Below are 21,351 nucleotides of genomic sequence, written 5' to 3'. Positions count from 1 at the left end.
AACATTGAGGTGGATTAAGACAAAAAAAAAACCAGTCATCTGTGTTCAGTTCCATGTCCTAATACCTTTCAGGTAAAAGGCATTTTATACATTATTGTCACCCACTAAGGATCTATTGATTTTTTTTAGCGGGTGAATATCTGTCTAATATCCAACGTCAAACCAACTTTATATACTGATCATTTACATTTTATGTATTGTTTAGAGGTATGGGGAAACTCTTATTTCACTAATTTAATGCCTTTGATTATTTTGCAAAAAAGTTATAAGAATAATTAATGGAGTTGCTCCAAGAGAACATACTACAGGACTATTTCTGAGGTCAGGACTACTTAAATTGAAGGATTTGGTATCTTTACACTATATTAGTTGTATATAAAGCAAAACACAGTCTGTTACCGCATGGATTGCAAACCTTTTTTACTTTAAATAGTGAGAAGCAGAAGAAACAATGATTTTAAACAACCTTTTGCTGGAAATACCCTCAAACAAATGTGTGTTTCAGTTTCTGGTGTAAAAAGATGGAACTATCTAGAAAATGAATTAAAATGTTGTTCAAATATTCTTCAATTTAAATATAAGTATAAACAGAAGATATTTCATCTGTACAAAGATGAATGTAAAAATTGTTAAAATTATAACAACGATGTTTCGTCGTTGTTTTTGTTTTGAAAGTTGTCATTATTGTATTGTTGTTGTTTTTGTTTGTTTATTTTTGTTTAAATGTGTGTATGTGTGTGTGTGTGTGTATGTATATATTTATGTATGTATGTATGTATGTATATACATATTTCTTCTTTTTTCTTATGTTGGTGAGGCCATCCAATTTGTGACTTTCTTAATATAAGAATGGGCTAGGAGTTTATAAGATTTTTTTTTCTTCATCCTACTCCTGTTCTTCTTGTCATGGAATGCATTTATGTTGTGTTTGAGGATTGTTGTTGTGGCATTTCATGTTGCATTACCATGAAAAGAGAATGCATAAATAAATAATAATAACTAATATCGGCGCAAACGCCCTAATAACATCTTCCAGATGAAAATGACGACGTCACACAGATGTCTTTTTTTTAGATCAGCCACAGCAAAAAAAGAGCCGCACAACAGACAGGACAGACAGATTTTTTCCTTTTTCTTCCCTGTAAAAGTATGCTGTAGGTTGATGATGTATAATCAATTTGTTCTTAGAGAAAATCATGGCTCTAGTCAGGGAGCGTAACTTCAGTGCAACCCTACCCACATTGGGCCACTGGCGACTAAATGACTCCACATGATATTGTGACACTCACATTTCAAATGAAATGCACTGGTTTCAGATTGGAAAACCACACGGCATTCGCACTCAACCGCCACGCTTAGGACACTGACCACCTTTTCATCAGAGCATGTGAGCGACGCAGACTGGTGTGACGCTGCGCTAGATATCCCGCTGTATGCCAGTGCGCTCCACTCACACTTCCCTCTAAAATGTGAATTGTTGGATTTAAAAGTAGCAATTTCAAGCTTTCTTTAGACGTATGTTTCATGTTTATGTCATGTGTTAAGTATTCAGTGAGTTTCAGATTCTCTCGCAGACAGAAAGTGCACCGTTTTTATTTTACAAAAGCACAAAGTTTTGTTGTTATTGTAAGTTTATTATAAATTATGTCTCACATTTATCTGTATGACCAAAAATGATATCCGCTATCATGACTAGTGAGGAAAAAAAAACCATCAGAACTCGCCGGCGCGATTGACGTGCGTAACGAAACCTCTTGCCTGTTTCCGGGGCCTTCCAGTAAAGCTCAAATGATAGGCTAAGTCTGTCCGTTTTTAATTTCTTGAATAGATGTTTTAATTAGGCCTATAGATAGTTATTATATGTGTGCCTTTAAAGCAATAGGCTATGCTATATTGTATAAAGTGTAATAGATGTAGCTTGTCTGGATTGCTAAATTGCAGAGCTGGTGCAAACGTATCCATATTGATATGATCAGATCAGACGCTTTCTCTTTAAAATGTCGTGTTTGTTGTTGTTTTTTTATTGTTGTTTTTTTTAAATAATAATTGCACAGCACATATTCACATATGGGCGATTCATCTAAACGGCGTCGGGATGTTCATTAACCGTATAACGCTGTGAAGGTAGCCAGTTTTTTTTTAACCCCAAAGCAAAGTATGATCAAGAATATGAGCGTGTGTGTTGGAGAGAGAGATGCACGCAAAAAGAACTATACCAAACTAAGCTACTGATTTTAGTTGGTCTAAATCATGGGCCGCCAACTAAAATGGTCTAAATCAATTCCATTTGTAGCCTTCAGTAAATTAAATAGCTCAGTTTTTTTTCTGCCTGTATTGGGCATAAGATTAGTAGCCTAATGAATGAGTGCATATTGTGAATTCATTTAATAAACGTAGTTACCTTTCCCAGCAGCCTTCAATAAATTAACGTGTCTATGAAAATGATTCATAAAACATAAATAGTTAAACAGATTTACTTTCATCACTGACGAAAATGATCTCTGACATGGTTTTTAAGCTATAGTTATCAAAATTTCGGTCTTCAGAACATATTAAAATGCACATATGTAGATCATAGAAATCAAAATTGTCTCGGGGGTGCATGCCCCGAACCCCCCTAACTACCTCACATGTGGAATCTCAGTGATTATAAAACCATGCCTTTATTATGATTGAGGGATGTAGGTCTTATACAGAATAAGGCCTTAATATTTGATTTATAAGTAACAATAAACAGCCAATATCCTAATATAGAATTGGACGCTAAACTAAAGTGTTACTATTTTTGTCATACCCTCACTGGCCCCGTCATTTCTAAGTTACACCACGGTCTCTAGTGCTTTAAAATTGTGTGTCTATAGGATCATGTATATACAAACCGTCATAAAGATGCAAAAAAACAAACAAACAATATTACCCCATTACAATTCTGATGCATATATAGAGAGAGCTATTATTATTTATTTGTTTATTTTTGCAATTTTTGCTTTGTACGGCAACATTTTGGTTGGCCCCACCAAATCTCACTAAGTTTTTTTGAAAAGTTGGTAGCTCTGGCAGTATGATTGTAATCAGGTTTATTTGTTATTCCACATTAAGATAACTCAATCCCCTTACTGCGGCACTGATTCAAAATGTCGGCCCAGGAAAACAACCCTGCTGAAAAAAACAATAGAAACCATCACAGAATTTGTAATGGTTTTAATGGTTATATTGGAAACTGTATTGGTTTTAATGGAAACTGTAATGGTCCTAGTGGGTCTCTATTGGTAATTTGATTTCTTCTATTGGTGGCATGCATTGTCTATTGGATACCATTAAGGACCAATAGAACACTTTTGGCAAGTTTTAGTTTACATGTTGATATCTACTGGACACCAGTATAAACCATTACGACTCCAATAAATGTAGTGGTTTCTTAAGTTTGATAATAATGACTTAATTGTGTACACATAATGAAGGCTAGATGCAGATCTTTTTTTTTTTTTTTTTTTTTTTACAAATATTACAGCACAAACTAGACACGCAAATAAATTAACTCATTCACTCTAAAAAAAAAAAAAAAAAGGTTCTTCAGTGGTTCTTCAGCGGTTCTTTAGGGTGGATAAGGTGCTATATAGCACCAATACCATATAAAGAACCTGTAAAGCCCCTGTGTGGTTCTTCAGCTGTTCTTCAGTGGTTCTTTGGGGTGGTTAAGGTGCTATATAGCACCACTGTCATCATAAATCAAATTTTAAAAAGCCCCTCTAGTTTCTGTCTTTCTTTTAGTTTCTTAATTTAGTTGGGGAATTGATTACAAAACAACATTAAATAAAATAATAATATTCACATGAAGTTAACATGGTTCTCAACCTTTTTGGCCCAAAGGCCCCCAAATCAAATATATTTGAGCCCTCAAACACAACACTTTTTGACCCCAGCAAAGTGATTCAAAACAGCTTTTTGCCATTGGTATTAAAAATTAAGCTAATGAATATGGGGCCTGCCCAACTTTTTAAAATTAAAACACATTAGGTATTCAATACACACAAATTATAACAGTAGGCGGCTACCAAATCAAATCCACACTTGAACCATTTTCAAATCATCACCCATACATCGCTTATTAATAGCCAATACATTATAAATAAAAATTATAAAAAACCTCTTGGAAAAAAAAAATTCTCTGCTGGAAACTGATTTCACTTTATCACACCACTATAAAATGTTATTTACAGCGCCAAAACAAAGTTATCTTAATTATATTTTATTTAAGTATAATATTTTATACTTAATTTACTTAATTTTATTTTAATTTTATGTTTTGTTCATTTGTGTAGTCTAGCTTTAATAACATATTATGATGTCCATATATATATATATAAATAAACGCGCCAATCAGATGTACGCTGTTTGTGCGCGAGCGGTCCTACTCGAGAAACTGCGTCATTTGTGTCGTTGCTCGTTGGACCTTTGGAGCCGGCGTCGTCGTTATGAAGAGAGACTGAGGAGAAAGAATCTTGCCCAGGTGAGTGTCATACCTCCAACTGTCACATAAATATGCTATTAAAGTTGAGTTCCTTGTTAGGGGGACATTTTGTTGCTATTTTAAAATGTTGTACCGTGTTTTGAGTAATGTTAGCCGACTGTGTGGAGCCTGACCAACTGTGTTGACTAATTTAACTTAGTTAACGATTTTTTTTTTTCGCAATAAACAAAGCGAATAACATCCTAGTGACGCTCAAAAAGAAAAAGGATAATAATTTCTTACACTCGAGCCAGAGTTGCAGCAGTAACGTTTTAGTAACGTTAAGTTATTTCAACCAAATACACTGAAACGCCTTTGGTGTAAGTTAACGTCAACCGACAAAGCTCGAGAGACAGAGGGGGGTTTAAGTTAACGTTAAGGAGATACGGTTAGGGATATTTGTTGCTTAACTAACACTGAAGTGTAACGTTAAGTAATAATTAAGGCTAACGTGGTCGTTCGTTTCGTGACTAACTATTTAATCTTTTTTTTTTTTTGAATCGCTGATAGAGATGACAGCCACGGTCCTAGAGGTGGGCTTTATATAACGTTAGCTGCACCGTTCCCATGGATACTGTGTCTAGTAACGTTAGTGAATATGAAATAAAAATAACATATGCACAACTTCTTAACTATTAAGTTAAAATTAAATGTAAGCATACTTATGTTAACCGTTTAAAGCTCAAATATTGTATTTAATCTTACATGCAAGAGGTGTAACATTACATAGTGTAAGGTTACGTCAAAGACTTCTATGCAAATGTAACTGGAATGGTAGCAAACAAAAAATTATTTAACGTTAGGCTAAAAGTTAACGTTAGCTCTATTTATTTAGGCTATTTATCATTAGCTTAATTATTAACATTGGCCAATTTCATGTCATGAATATTTGCATGTAACTGTTAATGAATTGGTTTGAAGATCATTTTCAGTTAAGGCTGTGCATCATCAATGTCACAATACGATACACATCACAATATGGATCAATTTGTAATTACATTTCTTTTGAGCAGAGTTTAGTAACAGTAATATCTGTTTATTGAATACCAGTGCCAGTGTTTCTGTTATAACAGTTGTGATAACTGAAAAACTATTTAGTTTATGTCATTTAGAAAAAATTAAGAGTTAAATTAAATAAATTGGCACAAGAACAGCTTGGTTCAATATCGATTATTTTTGGCTACATAACAGGTATGCCACATGCATGGCAAATTTTCTCAAGGAATAGGATACACATCTCTTAACTGATGCTGTAAACTATAGGAGTCAGTTGAAGCCTACTATAATATTGAAGGTAAAATTGAACAGATTTGTACAAACACTTAAATTACACAAGGATTTTTTTTTAATAATAATAACGTTAAAATATTTGCTAAACAAATTACATATTTCTACTCAAATTTGTTTTTTAAAGTATAAACATTTAAATGGTGGCTGTCAAACAAACTTTCTCAATTCACATTTGGTGTAGCAGCAGAACTTTGGTGTCTGTTCATCTAAGACAAATTTTATTAATTTTTATAGATTCCTGTGTAAGTGTGTTTTGTATTTGTACCCACATTTGTACCAATTTCAATACCCCTATAGGTTGATGCAGGAGAAGATGAACAAAGTATTAGGGGACATCTAGAGAAGCTTCAACCAAACATAGAGCTCCTCAAAGAAAGGATGGTGTGGAAAAATGTTGTGTCCAACCATAGCACAGAGGAGACTCGTTTCAGACTGGTGAAAATGGTAAGTACAGTAGTGTGTTGATTGCCTCCTTATGTATGACTATTTTTTAATGTCTTTTTTTTACTTTAGCCAACAAATTCTTACACAGCTCTCTGTAATGGCACAGAGACCTTCAAGTTTCACGGAGTCCCCTTAAGGACAAGTTCAGGCGAAAGATTGAGGACTGTGAAGATGGCAGGCTAAAAAAAGGTAATTATGGTGGTGCTATAATTCAACAAAACAAGAAATTGGCTCTAACTACAGTTCTGTTGGTCTGGAGTGCATTTCCCGTATAACGAAGTAACGCAGGTGGTCGTGTAATAACTGCTTTTAATTAATTATTTTGAGATAGAATTCATGCTAGATCTTTTGCTATACATTATGGACATGGCACCTGAGGCCTAATTCTTATTTCTCTCAGTTATTTTGCTTCATTTCCTGATTCAATCAAAGACTCTTTCTTATGTACTAGAGTGCGTCCGCACATGCGTACTCTTCGTAAAAAGGTAATTTAATATGGCCTTATACATATACATAATACATAAAGGACATTTGTATGTATTCAAAAAAAGTCCGGCTGAAACATTGTCCCTCACATCACCCCCTGTGATGTGAGGTAGGATGTTTGACCCGGGACTTTTTACTGCACTGAGTACTAAGTGCTATTCCGCCATACATTATAGTTCAAAGAGGGGTATTGCAACTTGTCCCAATGTGCATGTGATGAATTCCTGTGTATTTGTACTAGTCAAATTAAGTATACTTTGAATGGCTGTGTGTTCGACTAAGCGTACATATAAAAAACTAAATATACCGTGGGCATTAAACAGTAATGAAGGTTAAAACAAACAAAAAAAGTATTGGCTAAAAGCATCCCCCATGTTATGTTAATCTAATGATGTTATTTTGTTTAAAGGCCTACAGTTGGAACCAGCTATTTTGCTCTTGCCTGCACTGTTGAAGGATGACCCGAGGTTGCTGTTTGAAGTTGAGGTGAGCCTTGAACAGTTTACTAGTGTGTAAAGCACAATCTAATCAAAGCACAACCCTTATTACTTACACTCACAGTTTATTATGCAAATTATTTTATTAAATTCTTATTATCTTATTAAATTGAAGAGACAATTACATTCAATATAGAAATAAATATGAGAAGATGGTTAATGCTATTAGTTATTAAATCATTTATTAAATAAAATCTTGTGTAACATTATAAATTCATTTACTGTCACGCTGTCATAATAATCAGAAATATTGCGCAGCAAATCATCATATTAGAATGATTTCTAAAAGATAACATGATATTAAAGAGTAATGATGCTGAAAATTATACTACACATTTAAAGGCAATTACAGTTGAATTACTTTGCTGATTAGCAAAGGATTTTTTATGTCACAATTAATCTTTTTTTAGAAACAATGAAAAGGAGGGAACCACCTTTAACAACATATGCATAATTAGAAACATACATTTAGAAATATATTTGTTATCTTTAGAGTAGTGTTTTGAAAAGTACCACGTCCGTACTGAAATTTTAAAAATGGAAATGTTGGTATCGTCACATTTTTTAATTTTCAGTACCAACTTGGTACCGAAGTCTAATCAACTCGCATAAGATAGATGCTAAAAGTTCAAAAGACAAAATCCATCCAATGTTTCAAATGGCGCATCAGAGAACTTATTTCCCTGAATTACCACTGGGTGTGAATAGTGCTTTAAAAAAAAAAAAAAAACACACACACACACACACCTCACCCCATCTTCTCTGACAGGAGTTCAGCACTTTCCTCTAAAGAAAGTGAAGTGAGAAGTTTGATAAAAATAAACAAAAATGAGGGATAAAATCTGTGGAATTTTTTTAGTAATTATAACAGAGATAAAAAGAACCATAACCGGGCCGGAGGTGTGTGAATGTGTGCAGGAGAGACTGAAACTGAATGAGGCAGTTAGTTTGCACCACAAAACAAAAAAGACAATTCACTGAATGCTTGGAAGATGACAATAAACATCAGTTAGCAGTTAGAGTTTTCTCAAAATAAAATCACATGGCATGATCATGAAAGTCATCAGTTTTTTACTGTATGTGTTTAAGTTTGGATGTGCCATTTCTTGGGATTTTTTTTCAAAAGTGCGGGTGCTGGCTAGCAGGTTAAAATATATACCTGGCGGAGAAGGTTAAATAACAGATAATCGTCATGCTATGACCATGAAATGACTAATGAACAAAAGCTCACAGCTGTCAAGATCTTGAATCTGCTCAAAGTACTCAAAGTGTTAAATGAATTTAGGCATGATTGTTTTCATCAACAACTAAGTTCTTACAACTTCTTTGAGATTCCCATATATAAATATATAATGTATGGATAATCTCATGTACTGATGATGTGGTTAAAGAGGTCCATTGTCCTAATGCATTCTCCTTCTTTTTGCAGGTCTAAATCAGCCTCAGTGAACAAGAATGTCATGTACATAAATAAATAAAAACGTCATGTTCATTTTTTGTGTCAGATGTTTATTTCCAGCTGGGTTGAGTAAAAAAGTTGGTCTCAATCCTATGTATAATTTTGATTTCAGGTGCATGTTCTTCATTCTTTGAAAAACACAACCTTAGCTGTTAGCTATTGAAAAGTTTGTGTGCAGTTTATATCAATTAAAATTATATATTTTAGTTTTTTTAAGCAACAAGGGCAAAACCAGTGTATAATTTTAGTAATAATTTAAATTATTTAAACAGCTACCAGTCAAACATGCAAATCAGAACCAGTACAAACTGCAATGGAAACCATTAAATGTGCAAATAAAGACCAACACAAATTTGTAATGGAAACCTATACAAACCATTAAATCCTAATGGAATATGCCCAAAGCACACTACGTGATGGAAACCATTTTTAATGGTTAAAAGCTGATGGTTTGTAATGGTTTCTATTGTTTTTTTCAGCAGGGAAACCGGACCAACGCCAACAGGACAAACAGGATACAACCCAACAAACGCGTGAAATGGCCAATACAACACATCTGCTGTTAAACCTCTGAAGAATCACAGACATCACCAAACACTAAAGAAACCTCGAGAGACCCGTCATTAAAGATTTCATATCGAACAAACAATCACTAAAAATGATGAGTCATATTAATTTGAGGAAGTCACACACCTGAACACTCACCTCGATCAAACTTTTACAAGATACAGCTTCTCCAATCCTCCAGCTTTAACATCAGAAAGATACACGGACATTCCTGATTCAACTTTAACGGTAAACCCTTTGATGAACTGTTTTTGCCTGCTTAAGATGGCGACAGGAAAACTCACTCTCACTTTCTATTTGTGACGAGGGAGACGCGCGTTCACGAGAGCACCACGGCGCATGCGCGAGAGCAGTCGTTGTTGCGCGAACGCGCGTTAGAGATTAATATTTTGTGAATAAAGTGGCATTTTTTTATTTTTGCTCATGGAAAACACTGTTTGATCACATCTGTGTGATATGAAGTCAGTTTGTCATCCTCCGATCATGTTTATAATCACATTTAGTCATTTATCAGATGATTTTTCCAAATGTGGATCAATGCGATGTGACATAAACCTGAAAGAATCAGAGAAATGAAAACCATACTGTAAAAACACTGTCAACTCTTGAGCAGTTTTCATTTATTTCTCCTGCACTGATCACTTTATTGCACTTTTAATTGAATTACTGAAATGGTCAAAACTCACGGAGAGGAAAGGACAGAAATGATGGCGACACATTAAATAATGAATAAATCCTGATGTTTTAAAGCCATCTCTTCTGTTCTCTCACATCACACTCTTTTAGTCTCGTTTAGCTCTGTTTTATTGTGTTTCTGTGCTATTATGAGTCTCTCTTCACTGGAGGAGGAGATCACAGATGATTGTTTTCTCGAATATTTTGCAATGAAACAATCTGTAGTGCAGTAATAACGTGTGTCTTTATTTCTATCTGCTCAGTTTCTTCTGTTTGTGCCATTCTGTGTTCCAACAGCATCACATCAGCACACAGTGACCTCTAGTGGTGATCTCAGGGAACAACATCATCTGATATCATTACATCCCCCTTTCTTTAAAGGAAATATTCAACAGTAAGCATAATGTTATTCTGTGATGTGTCTAAGTTTGCATTCAGTGTAACATCTTAACTCAAGTGTTAAACTCAAACACAGGCACTTTCTCATCGCTCTAACTTTAAGCGATGTCTCACACATTGAGTCTCTCAGCTTTTCTGATGTGTCTTGTAGATCTTCTCAGTGTAACTGTGTGACTGTTTGATTGTGTGTGTGCAGATCACACTCATCCTTTGCACACGATGCAGATAATGCCGTCGACTCAGACTCAGGATTGCTTTGAATCGAGACTTGTGACTCTTTCTCAGTCTCTGTTTCTTCTGAGAATCTGTCCATCGCCGGTTTTCCCCTGATCAGATCTCGGAGCTCCTCTTGCGTGACGACGGCTTTCTTGCTCCAGTTCTCATCATTTCTGATTCTCATACGTCATCCATCATCAGTGGTCGCACATGTTTCGCAGCTCTGTCACGGCAGAACTTCTGCTTTTCTTTCAGTCGCTTGAACCTCTGCTTCATTTCCACACGTCCGTTCTGTTTTGAGCAAGATGGCGGTGTAGTGCGAAGTGTCCGATTCCTCCGCGTCTCAGCCGGAGCCGCACCGCACTCTAATGGAGAGCTTCTGGGATTGAGCAGAGCAAGGTATGGATCAGACTTGCTGTCTGCAGCTTTCTTCAGGAGTCGCTTGAGAATATGAACGGCCTTCTCAGCCTTGCCGTCTGACGGAGCGTATTCTGGACTCCAGCTCACATGCTTGAAGTCATATTGCACTGAAAGATCTGGCCACTCTTTGCTGCTGAAACACGGGCCATTGTCACCGATGAGCGTTTGTGCTATTCCATGTCTTGTGTTATCACACACTTTGTGGACATGTTAGGAAGTAAGGCTAATTCAGGGCAGTTTGAGTAATAGTCAATCAGCACTAAATAATGATGGCCTTTCAGATGAAGAGATCCATTCCCACTTTCTCCCAGGCTGATGTTGGTCAGTCCAGAATTATCATTGGCTCTTTGATCCGCCTGCGTCTGAATCTCTGACATGTGCCACACCGTCTCAGCAGATGTTCAATGTCTCTGTTAACTCCAGGCCAGAAGACTGTGTCTCTCGCTCTCCTCTTACATTTCTCCACACCGAGATGAGCTTCATGGATTCTGTGTCGTGTGTCTCGTCTCCAGCTTTGTGGAATGACGAGTCTGTTTTGTTTCAGGAGAATTTCATCCACAGCTCTTAGATCCCGATATTTTGGAGAGGATCCCGTCGGCCTTCCATTATTCATGTTATCGATGTCAACTTGCGATCCGGTGTGTTTTTTGCTTTGCTCTGCTCTTTGCTTTGGCTTTGCATCTGACACAGGAAACGCAGTAACACCATGTTCACATGTATGTCCACATCTCCTTCTGTTGTCCTCGCTCTACTTCTGCTGCTGCTCGTGAGAGGGCGTCTGCAGCACTAAGGCCCAATCCCAATCCTGTTTTATACCCCTTCGCCTAAAATAGACCGCTGGAGCCGCTTTTCCATCGGGACAAACTGTTCTCTCTGTTTATTAACCGTTCCATTCAGTGCCGATCCGATCCGGCCGTACGGATATGGTTTCGTTTTCTACTGTGGCGCTGCGATAACGAAACGTGATACAAACGAGTCAGTTGTTGCCTTGGTAACGCAAGAGTTTGCAGACGATAAGTGATGTAAATAGCGACAGCGTTATGAAGGATGACCAGATATTAAAGTTTTAAAGCTTAAATTTGGAAGATTTTCAGTTTAAAGTTTGACGTGTTTGAAGTCAATATAGTCTACCAGAAAACAACTATTTGGTTGCTAGGGTACTCAGGCTGGTTGCTAAGGTCTTGCTACATGGTTGCTAGGGTACTCATGGAGTTGCTATGCAGTTTGCTAGAGTACATGGGATGGTTGCTAAGGTATTGCTATGTGGTTACTAGGGGTGACCCCGAATAGTCGAAGATTCGATGCATCGATATGCGGAGCCTGATTCGACCACCGATCTCACGGTCAAATCTTCGCGGGTGTTATGAAACAATGATCATACCATTTTGGCAATATGGGGGTGCTTAATATTTTTAAGACGTCTCGCGGCGTTGAGCTGAGCATCGGTGTGCGACCCCTTTAAGGGTGTTGAGCTTCGCACCGCGCCTTTAAAATTAGAACACGTTCAATGAGTGTACACACACCGGCGGCAGCATTCAGCGCCTGTCCGCGACCACTCGGGAAGTTGTTTATAATCCTGCCGCACCACAGAGCGCTTTCGTGCAGCTCATCTGTCAGTCAATTCAAAATTGAGCTCGCGTGTATAATGTGCGCGTCAGGTGGCGGTGTGAGATCCTGAGGCGCGGCGCTGAGCTTCGCGTACGTCTTCACCCGCTTTAGGCACTATCGGCTTCAGAACGTGCATGTAAACGCACTCAACGTGTTCTTTTCCTCTCTAGGCAGGTATTTTTTTTAGGTTTATTTATCAAAATGTTCTTTTATATATCTGTGTGATGTTCTGTATTTCGATCGCGGCTTTAACATGTTATGAGAAAACGATTTCCGAATGTTTATCCACCACATTACCTTTTAGGCTATCTAAACCTAAATAAGAAAGCCATCGTCAGTTCGTCTGTCAGTTGGCAGTTAGTTTTGGTCGCTTTATTGAAAGTTGTTGCTGTGTGCAGTGTGTAAAGGAAAATAAAAATAGTTTTACCCTTCTGCTGACAGTGTCGTGCCCCTCCCAACCCATTCACACACACAGATGATTCGACTATCAGTCGACCATAGAGAGATTCGACAATTCTGATTCAAATGTCTAAATCCTTATTCGAGGACAGCCCTAGTGGTTACTAAGGTATTCTGGGTGGCTGCTAGGGTACTCGGGGCTGTTGCTAAGGTGTTGCTTTGAGGTTGCTAACATACTCAGGGTGGTTGCTAGGATGTTGCTATGCGGTTTCTAGGGTACTCAGGTGAGTGCTATGGTGGTTGCTATGCAGTTGCTAGGGTACTTGGGTGGTTGCTAATGTGCTTTTATGCAGCTGCTAAGGTATTCTGGTTGGTTGCTAGGGTACTCTGGGTGGTTGTTAGGGTCTGGCTATGTGGTTGCTATGGTACTCAGGTGGTTGTTAGGGTGTTACTATGCATTTGCTAGGGTACTCAGGTGGTTGGTAGGATGGTTTCTATGTGGTTGCTAATGTGCTCAGGGTGGTTGCCAGAGTGTTGCTATATGGTTGCTAGGGTACTCGGGTGGTTGCTGGGATGGTTGCTAGGGTACTGGGGTGGTTGTTAGGTTGTTGCTTTGTGGTTGCTAACATACTGAGGGTGGTTGCTAGTGTGTTGCAAGTCAGTTGCTAGGCTACTAAGGTGGTTGCTAGGGTACTTGGGGTGGTTGCAAGGATGTTGCTTTGTGGTTGCTAATGTACTCAGGTTGGTTGCTAAGGTACTCAGGTGGTTGCTAACATATTTAGGGTGGTTGCCAGGGTTTTGTTATACGGTTGCTAGGGTACTCCGGTGGTTGCTAGGGTACTTGGAGTAGTTGTGTTTGTGTGTGTGTGTTTCACTTGTGCTCAGGCCCGGCCCGGAGTCTGTCTGTCTGTCTGTGTGTGTGTGTGTGTGTGTGTGTGTGTGTGTGTGTGACCGCGAGTCCATTGGACAGTGAGGGGGAGGGGCTTACGACGTGGTAGAGGTGTGGTCAGAGTGGGCGGGGCCTGTTTGTGGGTCAGTGAACCCAAATCTCCAAACAAACAGAGTTTAGCTGACCTGAGATCAGCTGCAGAGAGTCGGCCAACTGCTGCACCTTCACTGGAACTGACAGACGATCACACACTCCACATTTGAACAGTCAATGCTAATACTTTAACAAATAATAAAACACACTTACAGGCTCTGATTCAGAAGAGATTCACAGTTGGAATTGCCCCATTTTATAGCAATAGTCTTTGTGCACAGCCGGTCTTGTGCTCTCACAGGTTCAGGAAACTGTCCTCTGTAAAATACACTACACACACACACACACACACACACACACACACACACACACACACACACACACACACACACACACACACACACACACACACACACACACACACACCAGTGTTGTGCAAGTGTAAGGGTGGATGGCCTACAGTGGTTCTGACTGCAGGGTTGCCGAACGACTAAAGAAACGTTATCAGTGTGATGGTAGAAAACTGTACATTTCTCGTCTATAACCACCCACTGCAACTTATACCAATGACGGAAATAAGCGCAGTTACAATAGCAAAATATGTGGGAGAGCGCTGCTTTAATGTGACTATATTGTATTGCAATAGGGAGCACTTCAAAGTCAATACCAATCCAAAACTAGTTAGCAAATCATTTATAATTGAGAGAATTTAATGACAAAATCTGGTTATGGTTACACTTAAAATAGTTAGAAAATAGATGAATGAGATGATAAAACTTATACCATTAATCGTACCCAGCATGTGTAGAATGTTACCTGAGAGATAGGGAGAGATAGAGAGAGATCGAAAGATAGAAAGAGAGAGAAAAAGAGAGAGCAAAGAGAAGAGCCAAAGAAGGCCCTAGAAGAGCCAGCCAGAGAACAAGACAGCGTCAGAGGAAAGAGACCCCCAGAGAAAAAGAAAGACCCCGAGCAAAAGTTGCAATCTTCTTTTATCCATCCCGTGACCATGTGACTGAAACCCTAAGACCTTCAAACTGACCAATCAGACCAGACTTCCCCCACTGTACTACAGGTGTGGCACCATTTGGCCTACAGGCCCTCAACATCTCTTTGTCTTTAGGAATCCCAAACAGACCCACTGATAAGAGAGAGGGGGCGAAACACAGTGAAACAAATGTCTTTGATTATTTTGGATTCTTTCAGTCCTCCCATGGCACCTTTGGCCACGCTCATAAAGTGTCCAGAGGTGACACAGAACACAAAGACATTCTTCCAGTTGTGTGTAGATGTCATCTTCAGACTTGTCGTCCAGAAATGTTGCAAAAGCAGTTTGCCAGTTCAGTCTTTGTTCTCATTGCAGTCCTGCATGGGAAGGCTCCATCAAATGGTGTTGCATCCTTCTTTGATATGCAAAACGTCCATTGAATACCTCACACCTCGAGAGAACAGTCACTGAAGGTTAGAGCAAACGCTTGTCCCTCTTCCTGAGGACACAGGATGTGAACTTGTCCAGCAGGGATCCTGTGATTAAAAGAACATATAGCACAACAAAGAGCAAAAGCATACATGGCATTTGTCATTGGTCAGAAGTTTGATATGGTCAGATTCAAATGGTCTCTGGCAATAAGCCATTAAATCGATATACTTAATAAAGTGGTCAAGGTGGAGAATAAAAGAAGATCTCACAAGCTCTTACATTGTTTCTGGAAACATTAAAAATAATTTACATTATAACAAAACAACAATCATTGCTGGTTTTAAACCCTTTTTAATGAAGAGTATCAACAAAGTATTCAGTGTAACCAAATACAGAGATTCAGTCGAATGGATGTCCTAAAACATTGTTCCAAATCAAATGGACAAAATTAAAATAATCAAAAAAGTTCAAAATTCAAAACATTGTTGCAAGTCAAATGGACGAAATACACATAATCATATAAGTTTCAGAAATGTTTCAAATCAAATTCATTGTTACAATACAATGATAAAATAAATGTTTGCACTTAGGTAAGAATGAGAAATACTAACGTAAATTTTGATATTTAACTTGGTGAGACAAATAATAACTAACTGAATTAGTAAATCAAAGAAAAACAAAACAAACAATAACTGGAAGAAATTCACAGTTATAATACAGTCTAGATGTAAAGAATTTTTATGAGGCAGATATAGATTTGACTTTGTGTGTGAAGATCAAATCTATGTGAATGCATCTAGCTGTGGCTATGTGTGAATCATGCCCCAAACATGGTGAGGAGGGTTTACAATTGTGATGTAAATTTGGTCCTGTAGAACAGGCAGCCAGCTGAGAATGTGAGTGAGGTGTGGTTGGCTCAACATCTCCCCCCACCAATGTTTGAGTTAGAGGGCATGATAGAGTGCAAAAGTCAGAGTGACTGAATCCTGCTGTGATGAAAACATTTTCATGGTTAATGCAATTGTAAATTACACTGTAGCCAAAATGGCAATTCTATGCTCCTGTACATGGTTTTACTTCAGCTATATGGAAAATAGCAGAGTTTTCCACTTAGGAGACAAACAAATTCAACATAGAAACACATGAAACTTGAAATTGCTTTACAATTCAAGTATTAAAGTTCTTCCAATTTTCACAAGATACCTGGCCTAGAATGCATAGATCTACAACCTTTATCCTAAATGTTTCATAGAACACTTACAGTAAAGCAATCATGTGTTTTAAAGAATAAACTTAACCAGTCTATGTGTATTTATTAACACAAACAACTATAATATGTGTTCAATGCGCACAATGCGTTAATACAATTACAAATTTGAAAATACAAACAGGATCATTGCAATTTAGATGTTTAACTATTAAACTCACTGCTGTTAGGCTGCTAGCCCACTAGCCAGTGAGGTTAATAGTTGAAGGCCTTGCATGAACAATGCAGTTAACTCACTGAGAGTTTTACCTGCAAATGAGCGATAATCTTTGCCCTTAGAAAGGAATTTCCTGTTTTTCTGAAAGTAAGGTGGAGGTCGACCTCGGCCCAGTGACCAGCATTTTACCTCTGAATGGCCTATTTTCTGACAGGAACTGCAAAACCTGTTCTCTTTGCCATAGGTTTGTCTGCTATGTTCTCCTGGAGTTGGAGGATTTTTATGACTCTCTAATGCTTGAACACGAAGCGTACTGGTACATGACTCTGCGCTATTGCGGTGCTGCATCACCTTAAGAACTGAAATAGGCACACTTCCTTGAGTTGCACATGCATTTTCTGAACTAAACGTTTCAGATTCATTAGATCGAACATGCGTTTTAGTCCCATCGCTGTTAAGCGTTTTGGGATGCATGGACTTTTTAGCTATTAGCTTAGCCTTGAGATCTGCAATGGTCTCCTTGTGATTTTTACACTTCTCAGTCAGGGCTAACTGATCAGCTAGTAATTTATCTAGCTGTGCTTGAAGATCTTGAATCTTTGCCTCAGACTTTTCTGCTTCAGCATTTTTAGAATCAATTGCTTTACATTTAGCCTCTAGACTTGATAATAGAAATGGTGTCACAACATTATGTAGCCTTTTACAACTTATGAAGTTTAAAGCCTCAATTATTTCACCATATTTTGATTTCTTTTGGTGTTTGCCAATTATGTCCCACCATCTAAGCATTTCATCATCTGAACTGTTGATTCCAATATCCTCTTTCTTAAGTTTGGACAAGATAGGCTCAACTTTTTCGCTCCATAAAGCAAACAATATCTCACTTTTATCAAAAATGTTCCCTTCCATCCAGAGGTGATATTCTGAATAATCTCGGATTGTACAGTAATGAGTGTATTGAAGCTGTTTAAAACCTTCCTCTTGGATAAAGTTCTGTTTCATGCAATTCATAAACAATGAAAACAGACTTACCCAATCCTTAGTCAGAAGGCCAGCTTTAATCCAAACACAAGATCAATTGTGGAAAAATGTCCTCATTCTGACGAATTTCAGAAGATTCACTGCAAGGGATCCCGGGTTTCGGCACCATCTGTAAGGGTGGATCGCCTACAGTGGTTCTGACTGCAGGGTTGCCGAACGACTAAAGAAACGTTATCAGTGTGATGGTAGAAAACTGTACATTTCTCGTCTATAACCACCCACTGCAACTTATACCAATGACGGAAATAAGCGCAGTTACAATAGCAAAATATGTGGGAGAGCGCTGCTTTAATGTGACTATATTGTATTGCAATAGGGAGCACTTCAAAGTCAATACCAATCCAAAACTAGTTAGCAAATCATTTATAATTGAGAGAATTTAATGACAAAATCCGGTTATAGTTACACTTAAAATAGTTACAAAATAGATGAATGAGATGATAAAACTTATACCATTAATCGTACCCAGCATGTGTAGAATGTTACCTGAGAGATAGGGAGAGATAGAGAGAGAGATAGAAAGATAGAAAGAAAGAGAAAAAGAGAGAGCAAAGAGAAGAGCCAAAGAAGGCCCTAGAAGAGCCAGCCAGAGAACAAGACAGCGTCAGAGGAAAGAGACCCCCAGAGAAAAAGAAAGACCCCGAGCAAAAGTTGCAATCTTCTTTTATCCATCCCGTGACCATGTGACTGAAACCCTAAGACCTTCAAACTGACCAATCAGACCAGACTTCCCCCACTGTACTACAGGTGTGGCACCATTTGGCCTACAGGCCCTCAACATCTCTTTGTCTTTAGGAATCCCAAACAGCCCCACTGATAAGAGAGAGGGGGCGAAACACAGTGAAACAAATGTCTTTGTTCAAAGTCAATTATCAAATATCTTTGATTATTTTGGATTCTTTCACAAGTTACTTCCAAACTGTAATATATTATAGATTACTTATTACTGCTATTTAAAAGTAATTCTTTACGTTACAATATTAGTCTCAGAATTGTAATGCGTTACATTACTCCTGTATTACTTTTGAGTTACCGTATTTTCCGGACTATAAGTCGCTCCGGAGTATAAGTCGCATCAGTCAAAAAATGCGTCATGACGCGGAAAAAAACATATATAAGTCGCACTGGACTATAAGTCGCATTAGGGCAGAGCTGGAGCCGCGCGCATGCGAGCACGCGACCACCCGCGCGCGCATGCGACCACCTGCTCGCGTGCACTCGCTCGTGCCCGCTTCACTGCATAACCCGAGCAGAAGAAAGAAAGTTTGAAGTGAGTGAGAAACTTGTAAGGGACTGGCGAAAAGCAGAGGTTACTTTAATTGTGATGAAGAAGAAAAAGAAATCTACTTGCGGACTGTAAGCAAGATGGCCAGAGCTGAAGGAACGAGTCCACAGAGGCTTGAACTCTCTGCCGGGAGAGGCTCTGCCGCGCGAGACGAATGCTGTGAGAATCGTTCTCCGCTGCATGTTTTACTACATGCTGTTTGTATTTTGAGAATAAGATTTCCTTTATGGGAGCATTTTGTTTGTGTTCAGTCTTTCTAAGTTGTTGTGTATAAGTAAATATTAGGCTACAGGAGCAGCATAGAGCGCATTCTCGCGGCTATGTTTATTCTTGTCAGTCAGTATGAATTAAATTTGATATATAAGTCGCACCTGACTATAAGTCGCAGGACCAGCCAAACTATGAAAAAAAGTGCGACTTATAGTCCGGAAAATACGGTACTTTCACCAAAATAGCTACAGAAGTAGCTCTTAACATGCTAAAATGTAGGCTACCAGAGAGCATTTTACATCCAGTAGAAGGAAATATGATGAAGAATAATGACTGTGGGCTAGACTAACAATAGAGAATTGTCTCAAGACAATGCACGAAATCATGACAGACAGAATCACAAGCGATCCAATTCTGTTATAAGTATTGTAGAGGTAAAGAGATTATCTGGCAATATCTGGGAATAGCTTCTGTTCATAGACACAAAATAACTGTGTGTAAACTCTAAGTTCTGACAATATGCGCATTTGTTCTTTTCTTATTGTTGAGACATCGATAGTTATTTCGGTTTTAGACAAAGGTTGCATTTGACTGCATTGACTATTAGCCTATGTTTTTGTTCTTATATGTGATAAACTAAGCAATGCGCATCCATCTCGCGAATGTACAGTAGAGATGTGACGGTGGGGACATTTTCCCACCGGTTAATCAAAGTGTGATGTGACAACATCGGTAATAACGGTATCTGGGCTTTTAAATCACTAATTATATCTAACCGAAAGGAACATGCGCACTGCCGCTCAGGCATTAATAATGGCAGCGGATGCAAAGCGAGTGCTTTCAATGAATTCCTATGAAAGTTATGCTTCCATATGAACTGAAACCGTGCCAGTGCGCGCACACTGTGAATGACAGCTCGTCAGTAAATGCGCGCTCTGTGCGGCCAAGCAGATTTTAGTTTCGGTTTAAAATTTAAAGGGGGGGGTGAAACACTCAGTTTCAGTCAATCTCATGTCAATCTTGAGTACCTATAGAGTAGTATTGCATCCTTCATATCTCTGAAAAGTCTTTAGTTTTATATATATAAAATTTATAAAAGAAATATGGGCTGTACCGAGTCTTTCCGGAAAAAAAAGGAGCGTTCCTTCTCTGCCTTCTCTTTTATTCCTGCTACAGACGGTGTGATTTCACCAATCCTGTAAGATCATTACAGATCACGCTGAACGACACAGATCTGATGAACTTGGGTACGGTGTGTGTGTAGACTGTACGATGATGACGCCTATTGAATCTCAGGCTACGACACACGTTAGTATAGAAGAATAAACGTCATCAGCATGAGCTAGTGCTGAACAGATAGAGCGAGATGAACCGCACTTTGGTCATTGTGGTTTTTATAGGCGACACTAAAGAGAAAGGAAAACATGAAAACGCATCACATGACCCCTTTAATACATTAATACAAATGTAATACAACTATTATTATAAACATGATTATACACTCAAGCTTCCACTGTTTGTAAATTAATCTTTCATTAGTCTTTGTCTCCCTCTGCTGGTCTCACACACACATTCGGGCTCTATATTCTCTCTGTAATAAAACACACACCTTTTGAGTGTATACTGTGTGTTTATAGAAATAAAATGGTTAATCTGTGATTTGCTGTTGTGAAATAAAAGGTGTTTCACTGCCGCCTCATCAGGTCTGTCAGAGGATCGTTGAAATCTAAATGAAGTCTTAATTTATAACAGTGAAGTCACTGTATCTTCAGTCTCTGTTGATTCTGTTGACTGTGAGTCTCTGTAGTGGATCCTTATTCACCATCAGATCATCAGCAGAACATCAGACTGACATCTAATACCTAAAATAAAACACACACACAGTCACATATGCAGTGTGAGACATTACGTCTGTCACATCTTTTTATAAGAAAACTGAGCACTAACTAGATAAGCTTTATTAATTAATTCTCAAACATGATAATATAGCTTCTATCTGATGCTCAAAGTCACTTTACA

General features: G+C 38.2%; 1 protein-coding gene and 1 long non-coding RNA gene across 3 annotated transcripts in view; one reads left to right on the top strand and one right to left on the bottom strand.

Annotated features, from left to right (window-relative positions):
* The window catches only part of LOC137084571 (NACHT, LRR and PYD domains-containing protein 3-like), a 320,075-nt gene that overhangs the window by 101,048 nt on the left and 197,676 nt on the right, over window positions 1-21,351 (bottom strand). The gene's annotated exons all lie outside the window — the stretch shown is intronic.
* LOC137084911 (uncharacterized) lies at window positions 5,947-7,261 on the top strand. 2 transcript variants are annotated; one of them, XR_010906824.1, is made up of 3 exons: window positions 5,947-6,244; window positions 6,351-6,433; window positions 7,140-7,261. It is a non-coding gene; the product is annotated as an uncharacterized lncRNA (long non-coding RNA). The 2 variants fall into 2 exon arrangements; XR_010906823.1 differs by having other exon boundaries at window positions 6,314-6,433.

This window comes from Pseudorasbora parva, chromosome 8, assembly GCF_024679245.1.
Source record: "Pseudorasbora parva isolate DD20220531a chromosome 8, ASM2467924v1, whole genome shotgun sequence".
NCBI lineage: Eukaryota > Metazoa > Chordata > Actinopteri > Cypriniformes > Gobionidae > Pseudorasbora > Pseudorasbora parva.
The sequence above is the reverse complement of the archived record's forward strand: the minus strand, read 5'-3'. Positions and strand labels throughout refer to the sequence as shown.